The sequence below is a fragment of the Neolamprologus multifasciatus genome, chromosome 7 (assembly GCF_963576455.1).
Source record: "Neolamprologus multifasciatus chromosome 7, fNeoMul1.2, whole genome shotgun sequence".
NCBI lineage: Eukaryota > Metazoa > Chordata > Actinopteri > Cichliformes > Cichlidae > Neolamprologus > Neolamprologus multifasciatus.
In genome coordinates this window covers 2,047,039-2,060,060 of record NC_140445.1, presented here as the reverse complement: position 1 = coordinate 2,060,060, position 13,022 = coordinate 2,047,039, and the positions used below count along the sequence as shown (strand labels likewise).

The 13,022-nt window shown below is 40.1% G+C and overlaps 1 long non-coding RNA gene across 1 annotated transcript; it reads right to left on the bottom strand.

The window, feature by feature from the left end:
• Nucleotides 1-602: 602 nt before the first annotated feature.
• LOC146513429 (uncharacterized) lies at nt 603-1,507 on the bottom strand. The gene is made up of 2 exons (XR_014874937.1): nt 1,388-1,507; nt 603-975 (listed from the first exon to the last, which is right to left on the bottom strand). It is a non-coding gene; the product is annotated as an uncharacterized LOC146513429 (long non-coding RNA).
• Nucleotides 1,508-13,022: the final 11,515 nt, after the last annotated feature.

The following is a 13,022-nucleotide window of genomic DNA, read 5'->3' as shown; positions in this document are numbered from 1 at the left end:
AAGCAGAAATACTATGATTTTGTAGAAATACTTTAATTTAGCAGAAATACTATATTTAACACAAATCCTATAAAGTAACAGAAATAGTATAATTAAGCAGAAACAGTATGATTTGGTAGAAACAGTTTGATTTGGTAGAAATATGGTATTTAGCACAAATATTAAAAAGAATAGTGATAACTTAAGTGGAAATATTGGAAAAGCAAAATGGACAGCTGAAAAAAAGTGAACATGGTTAAGTTCCCTCAAAACTATTTGTTGTTCAACAACATTACATGAAAATGGTAAAAGATATGAAAAAGCTGAATCATACATGAATAGCCCAATAATTTGAGAACATTTTAAAGTTTGGAGTTTTTACGTGAAAGTATGAGGAAGTAGTTAAGTTTCAAAAACCAGCAAGTTTTTGCAGAACTTTTAAAATTTCCCCTTCATTTAAATGGGACAAAATTGCATAAAAAGCTTATCATGACCCCACCGAGCGTCATGATGATAATCATGACCCCACAGAGTGGGACATTTGCTTCAGCTGAAAATCTCAGAGGCGACCCAGAAAGCAGCTGGAGGAAGAACAATGACATATGCGACAACAGTTAAACCTTCTTCAAGTAGGTTTCGACACCACGAACCAAGGGATTCTGTTTCTGTTGTAGATTGTACATGCACCATTGGGTGCCGAAGATTTTCCAGTTTGTCTGAGTCCTGCGTTCTCTTGCCTGAATTGTGTGTTTTCATGCCTGACTTTGTCACGGTCTGGCCGGCAGACCGTGGGGATGAAGGGGAATGAGAACCCAGGTGCGGAGCTCTGTGTGCAAACAGTGCGTTTATTTAGAGTGACGAAACTGATACACAACAATACATTCCCGTGTGTTCCCAACTTCCACTCCGTGTCTTCTCCTAGTGTTTGTGCTCCGTGTGTCCGCTCCCTCGTGCCCGTGTACTCTATGCCTGCTGCCCTCTCGTCCGGCAATCCTCCTGGGAAAACAGAGGCAGTCGTTAGCAACCTCAATTACAATGATCCCGCGTTGGTGGGAGCTCAATCGGTTTCTTAAATAGCTCCCCCGACGAGCCTGATCAGCAGCAGGTGTGTGTGGGGCTTCATGCGTGGCCAATCCTCTAGCAGGACCACACCCATTAAGCCTGCAGGTGCTTGACAGCCACACACATATACGCACACATACAGACACCCTGCCTACACACACAATAAGGGGAACACCGAACAGAAGCATAGAATAACAAATACATATACATAACACAATATAGTTCATAACTGCTCGGGGACTCTGGGTCGCTCCGACTCAGGACCCTGACAGACTGGTGTGTTTTCATGACCGAGTTGTGTGTTAAATTCAACGAGGTCTGCGGTTTGTCTAATAACACCACGTACGCTGCAGTGGGTCTGACTGATGACCTGAGGACGCCTTGGACAGAACCAAACGGAGAAACCTTTGCTGAGGAGCGGACCCTGCACCAGCGGGAACAACGCCAGGATGAAGGTGGACTGTGGCTGGAAAACATCATGTAGATCATCAGAGCTGTAATTGTGGATGTGGACCAGTTACCCTTTAAAAACAGTAATGACATTAAACACTATTCATTTAAGATGTGATGGAATCAAAGTAATTATTTCCAATCAAATGCTGCAAAGGAATATTTTCATGTGACACAGCGTAAATATCTCCATAAACATAAACAATCCACAATTGTCGATGGGACGTGTGCATGCAAACACACGCAAGCGATCCCCGCTCCATGACCTCACAGAGCGGGACATTCGCTTCAACCGAAAATCTTAGAGGCGACCCAGAAAGCAGCTGCAGGAAGAGCAAAGACAAATGCGACAACAGTTAAACCTTCTTCAAGTAGGTTTAGACACCACGAACCAAAGGATTCTCTTTCTGTTGTCTGCTGTACACGTCCCACAGTTTGAGTTCTTCCATCTCTTTGCTCAATTGTCTGTTTTCTCGACTGAGTTCTATGTCGTTTTGACTGAGTTCTATGTAGTTTTGACTGAGTTGTGCGATTTCATGCCTGAGTTCATCTGTCGTACGCTGCAGTGGGTCTGCCTGATCTCCGCTTCCCTGTGACATTTCTTTAAAGGTTTAAAGCTCAAAAGTGTCAAAAAGTTAAATCTCTGAATGATTTAAATGCAAAGGTTAGCTTTGTCTAAAACAACTGGCACTTTCTGATTAAACTGTTAAACGTGCTCCTCTATTTAAGGTCTTGGTTGGTGTGGCAGAGAATGTGATTAGATGCTCATATTGCTCTCCACTATGTAAAACCCTCACCTGAATTTTTAGGTTTTTCAGTTCAAGCCAATTACATGAAATCCAAAAATTTAACCCCAACAGTCAAATGATCCCCTGTGAGCAAGCACTCTGGCAACAACGGAAAGGAAAAACTTTTCCTTCAACACCAGGATGAAGGTGGACTGTGGTCCGAAAACATTTCTGTTTTTAAAGGGTAACTGGCCCACATCTACAATTACCACAATCCACAATTGTTGAGGAGTGATCCCCGCTCTGTGGGATCATTTACCTCGTCCGAAAAGCAAGCTGCAGGAACAACAATGGCCGCTGTGGCAAGATCCGAACCTACTTTAAGTAGGCGCTGATTATTTTCCATAGTTTTCATGAGTTCTGTGTTGTCTTTCTTACTATTTTCGAGCTCTTCCCTGAGATCTGCAGTTATTCCACAGTTGTGCTCAATTTTAAGTCCTACGTCTTTGTGAAGCTGAGACCGTCACGGCTGCCGAGGCGAGCCGTGTGGTGTTGGAGGGCAGCTCTGGTGCAGGTGAAAAGGTGGATACAAACAGAAATTAATAAATAAATAATTATAATAAATAATAATTAATAATAAAATTAATCAAATAGAAAAAAACTAACAGAACTAACCAGAAACCAAGATGCAGGGAGGTACGAGGACATACACGGCGAGACGCAGGGAGACCGAGGGGAACAACACAGACGAACCAGCACTTAACAGAGGCAGACACGAGGTTTGAATACACAGAAGGATAACGAGGGAATGAGGGCACAGCTGGGAGTAATCTGACCTGACGAGACAGGGGAAAAGAAAACAGAACATACTGAGATCAGACACGGATCTTCAAAGTAAAACAGTAACATACACGTAATGACATAACCCACAACCTTAACACAGACTGGGGGACACAGAACATAGGAACATGAACCATGAAACAGAAGAGTACAAACACCCCAGGTAACCAAAACCACAGAATAATAATAAAGTAAAACACAAACACGGAGTCACAGATCATGACAGGGACAGTCCCATCTCACTCAAGCTGCAGTCTTAGTGATTCCTCTCTACTTTCGCTTCCAGAAGGTTCCTTATTTAATGATTCCTGTGACATTTTTTTAAAGGTTTAAAGCACGGTGTCACAAGTTAAATATGTTCTCTGAATTATTTAAATCTAAAAGTATTAGCTTTGTCTAAAACAACTGGCTGTTTCTGAAAATGCTCCAATTAAAATATATTTATAATATATTTTGAAATGTATTTTACTACATATATTTTTAGGCCATTTTTCGTATATTTTAATATACAAAAATATACGAAAAATACAAATTAAAATTATTTTAAATCATTTAAAAAATATATATATATTACCCTTCATATATTTCAATCTAAGAAAACACATTCACATGTAACAGCTCAAAAATCTTTATTTGATGTCTAAAACATACATATAGCATATCAATCAAGCAAGAAACATTTTATAATTTTATTCTTAAACATTAAACATTCTAAAAGAAACACATACACACATTTATATATATCTAAATGTGTGTGTGTGTATGAACATAAACCAACATACTTAAAATGTAATTTCTTTTCCAGCAGTCTCAGTTCCCCCAGCTTCAAATTCACTGCGATCCCCACAGCCCCTCTGGACACACCGGGACACCTTACCGCCACTGTAACAAACAAAAGTCACAGTTCTATTACTTTTATCAGAGTTAAAATACAAATATGATTTATCTTAGCAACCAGATATTTCTGTTTATATAGATACAGATATTAATTCAGACATACTTTACACATAATTTTGCCTCTTTTTTTCTCCCTCGATGGAAAGTCTGTCCACTTCATAGTGTCCTTATCAAGGGCAGTTCTTCACTCTGCGCCGATGTCTGTTTTGCTCTGTCCTCCTATAAAAAGCATGAACATATGAGTGTCTGACTAGTTTTAGATTTCCAAAAATCTAATCTTTGTTCAACTAAACATTTGAATTACAACGATATGCTATTGAGACATACCTTTATGGGTACTTTGGTAAAGAAAATGGTGACAGAGAAGTAGGCTTTTTAAAATACTAGTAGCTAACCATTTAAACTGACTTTTGTTGGGATTTAAATATATATATAATATATATTTATATAATCTTAGTGCTTATTTGCTGATTATGTTGTTTTATGTATAAGAGAGGGCCAGCTTTGAGTGTAAACTAGGTCGCAGGCTGACAGGAAACTGCATGCTTTTGCAGAGCATATGAGGTGCAGACAGAAAGTGAAACTAAGCTCAGACAAGACAAAACTAGGTTAAGGGTGACGAGTTGCCCTGGCAACAGACTTTAGAAAGAGGAAGTTAGTGTAAAGCTGCACTGGAAATTTGACACAAAGAGAAACTGAGTAAACTGAGTGTGTGTGAGACGTACTGCAGAAATATAAACCAGACTGGCAGCTACTGCATTTCAGACTTGAGCTGGTGTTTCTGTGCTCAGTCTCCATTTTCCGAAAATGTAAAATTAAAGATCATTTTTTGGAGTTAGACCACTTTGAGCTTGTGTTTTTCTTCGCCAAAAACAAACAACAACAAACAAAAAAAACCCAGAACAATATATATGCTGTGTGGATCTCCCTGTGTCTCACTGTGAGTTTAGTTTGTGAGTTTCCAGTTTAGTTTAGTTTGCTTTTGTATGACTTTCTCCTGCCAGCAAATAAAGCTGAGTTCTTCGTGTTTAAACCTCCTGCCTGCTTCAGAGCAATTCATGACAGTTTCGGCCATTTTTGAGAAGATGGGCCTGCAGGGTAAAGTCACCCCTTTGCAGGCAAAAAAAAATAAAAAATGGGACAATCTAAAAAAGAAATGTACAGCTGTTTTCAAATATGGGTTTTTAGCAAGTTATAAACTTAGATGAGGTGTTAGGACAGAGGCCTTCTACCAGGCCTCCAGTGCTAATTGCCTCCATCCATGAGGACACTCCAGCAGTGGGAAACCAAGTGTTGGATGAGGAAGAGCAGGAAGATGAGGGCCAGGTGGAGCAAAGAGAGGCAAAAAGAAAGCACAGGGATGAGTTGTTGGATTTAATCAGAGAGGACATGAGATTGCAGACGGAAACGGAGGACAGGAGGCATGAGATGGACAGACTGTTTGGTTTGCTTGAGAAATATGTAAATAAAAATGTAAATGCTTCACCTTTATTTGCATTGTTTTTCTTCTTTTTTTAAGAAACTATGTACAACATAAATTTTATCAAAACATTAATTAAAAATTAAAAAACAAAAAGCATGAATTCTTATTACAAGATTAACCTGAGTGTCCCAGTAAGCACAGGTGCTTTTAACCAGGATCTTTGGCTGAGCAGGAAGTCTCGGGCAGTGCTGCTGAATGTGCTGCACCAGGACCAGAGAGATGGAGGTGCCACAAGCAAGACCTTGGTTTGTATTTACAGCTAATAAGTGGAGCATCATACAGGGTGATCTCCATAAAGTCTAGGGATGCTCGTTTCCACTGTCCACCGCATCATCTGTCACTTGCAGGGCTGATGTAACTGACGGCTGCCATGTCACTAAGATGTATTCAGAAAGATGCAAACAATCCTCTAAATAAAGATCTAACAAGTAATATCTAAAAAAATGCTCTACTAACAGAATACTTGGCTGTTTAAAAATATTCATGGTCCTGGGGCAGCTCCTCCAGGGCAGACACCTCAGCAGATCGCTGGTCCTGGCAGAGAGCACCGCTGACTGCCTCCAAAACCAGTCTCCCCCTCATCTTGCACATCATCCTCCAGGTCCATAGCGTCACCAGCACCGAGGCGGATGTTGTGTAGGACAGCACATGCTGTTATGACCTGAAACAGATGTTTTGTTTTTTTAAATAAGGTGTTTATACATGTACATACACTAAAGTTCCCATTATGTCATTATAATTATTCAAAAAAAGAATGGCACTCAATTATAATGACTTACATGTGGTACAAAGGTGTGGTGCACCTCCAGCGCTTGAAGGAAGAGGGCCTGGAACGTCGTCTTCATCATTCCAAAAGCACGCTCTGCCCTGGAATGATAAGAGTTGAAGCGCTGGGCTCCCACACCTTGAACTGGCCTCTTGTACAGAGTGATGAGGGGAAGTGGATGCTGGAGACATGGGTACCCTCCAGCTGCTAGGATGAAATGCCCTGGAGGAGGGTACATGGCCTGCCGGTACAGTGGGCTGTTGTGTAGTCATGGACTGACCCAGCCCAGCCCACATATGTGTCAATGAAGCAGCCCTGATGGTCACAAACTGCCTGCAGGAGTATGGATGGGAACAATTTCCTGTTTCTGTAGCACTGATCATCAGGGCCGCTGGGAGGCTTGATGCTGACATGGCAGCCGTCAGTTGCACCAGCAGCCTTTAAAAAGACTCTGTGTCTTGCCAGCCCTGCAAACCAATGAGACAGGATGAGACAGAATGTCTTAAAGACATAAAGACCTGGATGGCCGCTAACTTTCTGCTTCTTAATTGTAACGGAGCGAAGGTGATGTTTTTTTACAGTGTTCGTTTAAAGGAGGGGAAACCTTCCTCCAAAACGGACAGAGCAGTGGAGCCGCCAAGGGAAAGCACACGAATTTAAAACTGTAAAATTAAAATATAATTTATTATATTTAAATAGTTAAAAATGTAAAATGAACTAAGACAACCCTGGCCAGGGGACAACACAATAAAAATCAATAAAACACAACATTAAAAGTCCGGTGGCGTCAGCCACGATATAAGAGTCACTAAAAGTTAAAAATCCAGCGAAGCGGTGCAGGAGGGGAACCCGGCGGCGTCCTCGCCTTCCTCTCCACGTTCTGTGCCCCGGTGCGCCCGGGTGGGCAGAGCTCTCAACTCCGCCCGCCGCTTCTTTGTAACTGCCACTCGGCACCGGCCCGTCTCGTCGCCTCCAATTCTCTGCAGACGCGTACTCTGGCCTCCTGTTGCTGCAGCAATTGGACCGCTCGCTCTGCGTCTCTGGTTGCCGGCGCTGTATCCTCCTCTCTGACGCCAAGCTCCACCAGCCCCCCGGGCTTGCAGGCGCCGCCGCCTGACACCACTCACGCCTGCCCGTCTCTCAAGCCTCTTTCCAAGCAGTGTTCCTCAAGCCTGTTTTTGTGTGGTCTGCCAGGCCCTCTTATTGGCCTCTGGGACCTCCCAGGTGTGCTCAGGTTTGTAATCAGGTAGGGGCGGAGTCTTTCCAGGACAAGTCACCAAATAAATACCATAAAAACATGCAGTAAAACTCATAAAATATAAACCAATGTACAATATTAAAATATTAAAAAAGGTAAAACACTGCAAAACATGCATAGTAAAAAGAAACCTAGAAACTTGTCCCTTTCCACCCCGTGACATAACTCAGATCAAACTGAGGTCATTGTACTCGGCCCTGAAAATCTTAGAAATATGGCATCTAACCAGATTCTTCCTCTGGATGGCATTACCTTGGCCTCCAGTAACACTGTGAGGAACCTTGGAGTCATTTTTGACCAGGACATGTCCTTCAACGCACATATTAAACAAATATGTAAGACTGCGTTCTTCCATTTGTGCAACATCTCTAAAGTTAGAAATATCCTGTCTCAGAGTGACGCTGAAAAACTAGTTCATGCATTTATTACTTCCAGGCTGGACGACTGCAATTCATTATTATCAGGATGTCCAAAAAACTCCCTGAAAAGCCTTCAGCTAATCCAAAATGCTGCAGCAAGAGTCCTGACAGGGACTGGGGTCGTTCCATTTACAGTTTTCCCTAATTACTTCAGCTTGGAGCGATGAGAAACTTGTGCAAAGCCTGCAACATTTCCAGAGTTTTTTGACACATACAAACTGTTAGAAATTTGCTGTGTCTGAGATGTATTCAAACTTTGGTGACACATGTTCAAAAGTCTGTTTATGATCACTCGCAATGACAAAGTTTGAAGTCATGAGTAACTGTCTTTTAGGTACTGAAGCCACGTAAAAGAGAAATCCTCTGTCTTGACCCAATAAACACAAAGGCAGGATTTGGTGGCCATGAGGTCACATGTTTATAAGCACTTTTGGTTTGTTCCAGGTTAAGTGCATCATGTCCTGTTGATCTCGAGTGTTCACATAGAGTACATTCACATGCTTATAAACTATATCAGCCTGATGCTTCACCATTTGATTCTTTGTCTCATCTTCACACTCTGATCAAGTCAGTGATGCTGTCCTTAGCTGTTTCAGACAGAAGTAGGTTCTTCAAAATGTTCTAGTTTAACATAAAACACTAACATTAAATGTTGGTTTATAAATTATGCCAACCTGAAAATAAAGCTGAATCTGTTGTGTGTAACACACTGACCAACTGTGAGCACGTGACTTTTTCATTTTGCGTCGAGGTCGTGTTCCTCAGGCTTAAAGTTGGTGCTATTAGCAATTAACATTTGACCCCCGTCATGATGATGGCTGTTAACTTCTCTCCCGGGCAGTGGTCAGTAAAAACAGCATTAATAAAGGGATTTTATTAATGAGTCTTTGACTGTGGGATCTTCATGCTAATTGTTATTTTTCTCTTCTGTTTCTTGAGATTCATACAAAACTTAATTTAAGCTTCAAAACAATGAAATTTGTATTTTGGATTTGATTATACTGTAGTAAGTATTCTACTTCATTTTAGAGCAATGGAGTCTTGAATCTTTTGAAAGTTGTTTCATATTGAATTTATATTTTGACTTCTGCACTATGTTGTGTCAAGGTTTAGACACATTAACAATATCAACATTTTCTGTTAAGCTTTTTGCACAGAGAGGAAGCCAGAGCTGTGCTTCAAGGACAACATGTGCCCATTTTCAGACTTATAAAAGCACAAGTTCCAGGAAGTCAGTCAGGCCAGTATTCACTTTAAACACTAGTGTAACTAGAAAAATTTGCATTTCCTGCGAAAATGCAGTGTGGATGCTTTAAAGCTGAAGCTGTCTGCAAAAACTAGCTGAAAAAGCTGAAAAGTTGCAGAAATTGTAAAAAACTTTGCAGAAGCAAAGGAACTTTGCTAAAAAGTAATAACTTAGCAGAACTGCAATATCTTAGAGGAAACATAATACTTGGCAGAAATACAATAGCATAGCAGAACTTGGCAGAAATATTGTAACTTACCAGAAACATGATAACTTCTCAAATATACAAGAATTTAGGAGAAATAATATAAGATAACAGAAAGAATATATTTAGCCAAAAATACTTAAACATTACAGAAACACTATGATTTAGAAAAATAGTACAACATAGCAGAAATACTGTGATTTACCAGAGACACTGTGATGAACTATGAATATTGTAATTTTAAATTAATACCATGTTTTAGCACAAATACTATAATTTGACAGAAATACTATAATTTGACAGAAATACTATCATTTGGCAGAAATACTATGTTTCAGCACAAATACTCTGGTTTAGAACAAATATTATAACATAGCAGAAATACAATTATATAGCAGAAATGCTATATTTAGAAAGGAAAATATAATATAGTAGAAATACTATGATTTAGCAGAAATACTGTAATCAGCACATATACTGTAGCATGACAGAAATTCCTCAACTTAGTAGTAATACTATAACATAACACAAATGTTACGATTTGGCACAAAAACCAGGATTTGGCAAAAATACTATGATTTAGCAGAAATACTATGATTGAGCAGAAGTACTAAAATGTAGTAAAAGTACTTTGATTTAACAGAAATACAATTATGGAGGAGTAATACTTTAAAATGGGAGAAATATTGATACACACACACATACACAGAGCCTAAAGGGAACAGTATTTGTGCCATGGAGTGTTAACAAGAATGCGAGGTCCATATTAGAAAAGCTGGTAAAATCATAAAAGTTTTCAGAATTGTAATAAATGATGAATATGAATTACTGGTCTGTGATAGTGTATTAATTTGTAGGGAAAAAAACATGTTGACCAAGGTGGAATCGAACCAACGACCTTTGGCTTGCAGACCCATGTCACTACCAACTGCGCCACTGGGAAAGAGAGCGAGTGCCTGGAAAACAGGCTGATGAGCAGTCAGAATTAGATCGCGGTGAGAAGTGAAAAACTGCGTTTTTTGGAGTTACAAAACGTCGTGTAACTCAAAAACTAGGTGGACTAGAAGCATAATTCTTGTACTGGGTCAGCGGACTGTGGTGTACTTTGACTGCGATTTTCATTGCTCTTTGTACAACCGTCGCGGAGATATGACGAGAGAAGAAACGGCAGACCTCAGATATGATTGGCTGGCTGGGAAGCTGTGCAGGCCCTGATATATAAATTTGAATGTCTCAGTCCTCACAGAGGATTGGCTGCCTGGGGACCTGGCAGAAATATATAGAAATAGTATGATTAAGCATAAATACTACATTACTAAAAATTGGCAGAAAAACCATGTCAACACATTTATTTTCTTAAAAAAAAAAAATCATCATGAAATTGGTGCACCTTACTCAATGCAATTGGGATATGCATTTCTCCTGAGATGATTGGAACCATGATTCCAAGTGTATTTTCAGTGTTCTGACACCCATGTCTGAATACCGGGATAAAATGTTTTCATCAGTACAAATCCCACACTACCCTGAATCGAATGATAAGATTTATTACCACACACTATTCACTTAGAAGATTTCACGTCTAATGATACATGTGGAGAGAGCAATTAGAAGCATCAAGGCGATCAAAATATTTGACTCAGGACCATTATCCCTCTGAACGGTGCTGGCAGTGCACACGTCTGCTTCCTAAGTATTATCAAAACAAACCCCTGGTTAAAACTTTGGCTAAAGATTTCACTGTCAGTGAAGTTGCACAGTTCACTTGGCATTTAGATTGCTCATCTGGTAGATAGGGCACCTCATATACTAAAGCTACGAGACCTCTGCAGCAGCTGTAGTCTTGTATTTATTCCACTGATTGAATTCAACAAAATGTTTTAAAAAGCTGCACCGCTCAGACCAGTGCTTGTAACTGCACTATTTTTATAGTAAATAGTTTTATATTGGTTCAGGTAGATTATATATGATGTAAATGATTAAAGCTCTAATTATTGATAACAAACAACAATTTTTAACAAGTAAATGTAAAAAATGGTTTTAATAAAATTCAGATTTTAGTGATTGTAGCCTCTCAAATGTAAATATTGGAACTATGCTTTGGCTATTTTAGTAATGTTTACACAATCACATTTATGAATTGCACTGATTTACACTTGGATATATGTTTTTCCTGCCAAGAATAAAGAAAACCTACATTTATTTCAACATATGCACAGCTAATTATGCAACCAAGCACCCTGTTGATTTACCATTAAGATTGCATTAGATGAGAAGAAGAAACTGTAGAGTGCATGTGTGTGGTGTGACCAACATACTGAACATTTAACTTGGCATCTTTAAATCACCTGTACTCTTTTAAGACCACACAATAGAAATCAAATTATTTTTAAGAGAGAAGTGCATCAGTGTGTGAACATGAAAGTAACACCAGTCCACGCTCTCTCTGATGCTGCTGTTAACTTTGTGTCAACATAGTCGTTACAAGTGACTTTTACAGAGAGACAGGGTGCCATTCTTAGTTGAAGGTAGGGATGGGTACCGGTATCCGGTGCCATGATGGCACCGGTTCTGACATAAACGGTAGTAACCAGACCGAAAAGCAGCGCACATTTCGGTGCTTTATTTCGGTGCTTTTTTTCCTGAGCTGTGATACACTTTCTTCTTCCTTACATTTGTATTGGCGGTTGGCAAACAACTGAAAGGTGCATTAGCGCCACCAACTGGTATGGAATGATACGCTTTAGATTCTAGCCAATCATTTTACGTTCCGAGGATAGTAGGCGGGTCCAGGTACGTACGTTCTTTTAGAGCAAAGCTACAGATTAAAAATGCCCAAGGCGAAGCGGTCAAAGTCTGGCTGTACTTCACAGCAAAAGATGCAAACTCAGCAGCTGCAACAAGTGCTTTAAGCTGATACTGTGATACTGTCAAAGGAGGTAACACCTCAAATCTGATGAAACACCTGGCGCCGCATAGCGTTCTTTTTTAAAGCCGAGAAATGCGCCGTATTTGATAGCTTGTTGCGAGACCTCACACCGTGCACATCTACTGCTTGTGGGTTGCCTGTTATCGGACCTGGAGTTAGCAACATCCCCCAAAAACCCGAAGAGGAGAGTCCTGGCCCCTAGCCCTGCCAGTGTAGCAGAAATGATGAGGATGATGATGCAGCAGCAGCCGTTCTTCTCTGCGTGAGTAGCTTAATGTTGTTCGTGTGTAATTACGTTGAGTAGGCTAACCACGTTATTACATTAATGCATGTAAGGTGAACTAGCAAACACCATCATAGTTACATGCAGCTGTCTTCTTGTTTGATGGCAGATACTCCCTTCACCCTGGCCAAAAAGGCTAAAATGACCAAAGAAAAAGTGGAAAACAGTTAAACATAAGAGGATTTTGGACAAAGTTTGTGTTTTTTCCATTGTTTAAGCTGCTTCCAGCCAAGAGTGATACCATATATGCCCTATAGCTGCAGAAAAGGCTAACATTGTTATCTTTTTACAAAAAAACAGCTGAACATGAGACGTTTTTGGACCAATTTTGTGTTTTCCATTCTTTAAGCACCGGTTTGAGCACCGTTTAAGCACCGGCACCGTTTCAAAAGTACCGGTTTGGCACCGGTATCAGATAAAACCTAAACGATACCCATCCCTAGTTGAAGGTATCTGAAGTGAACATAATTCCTCACA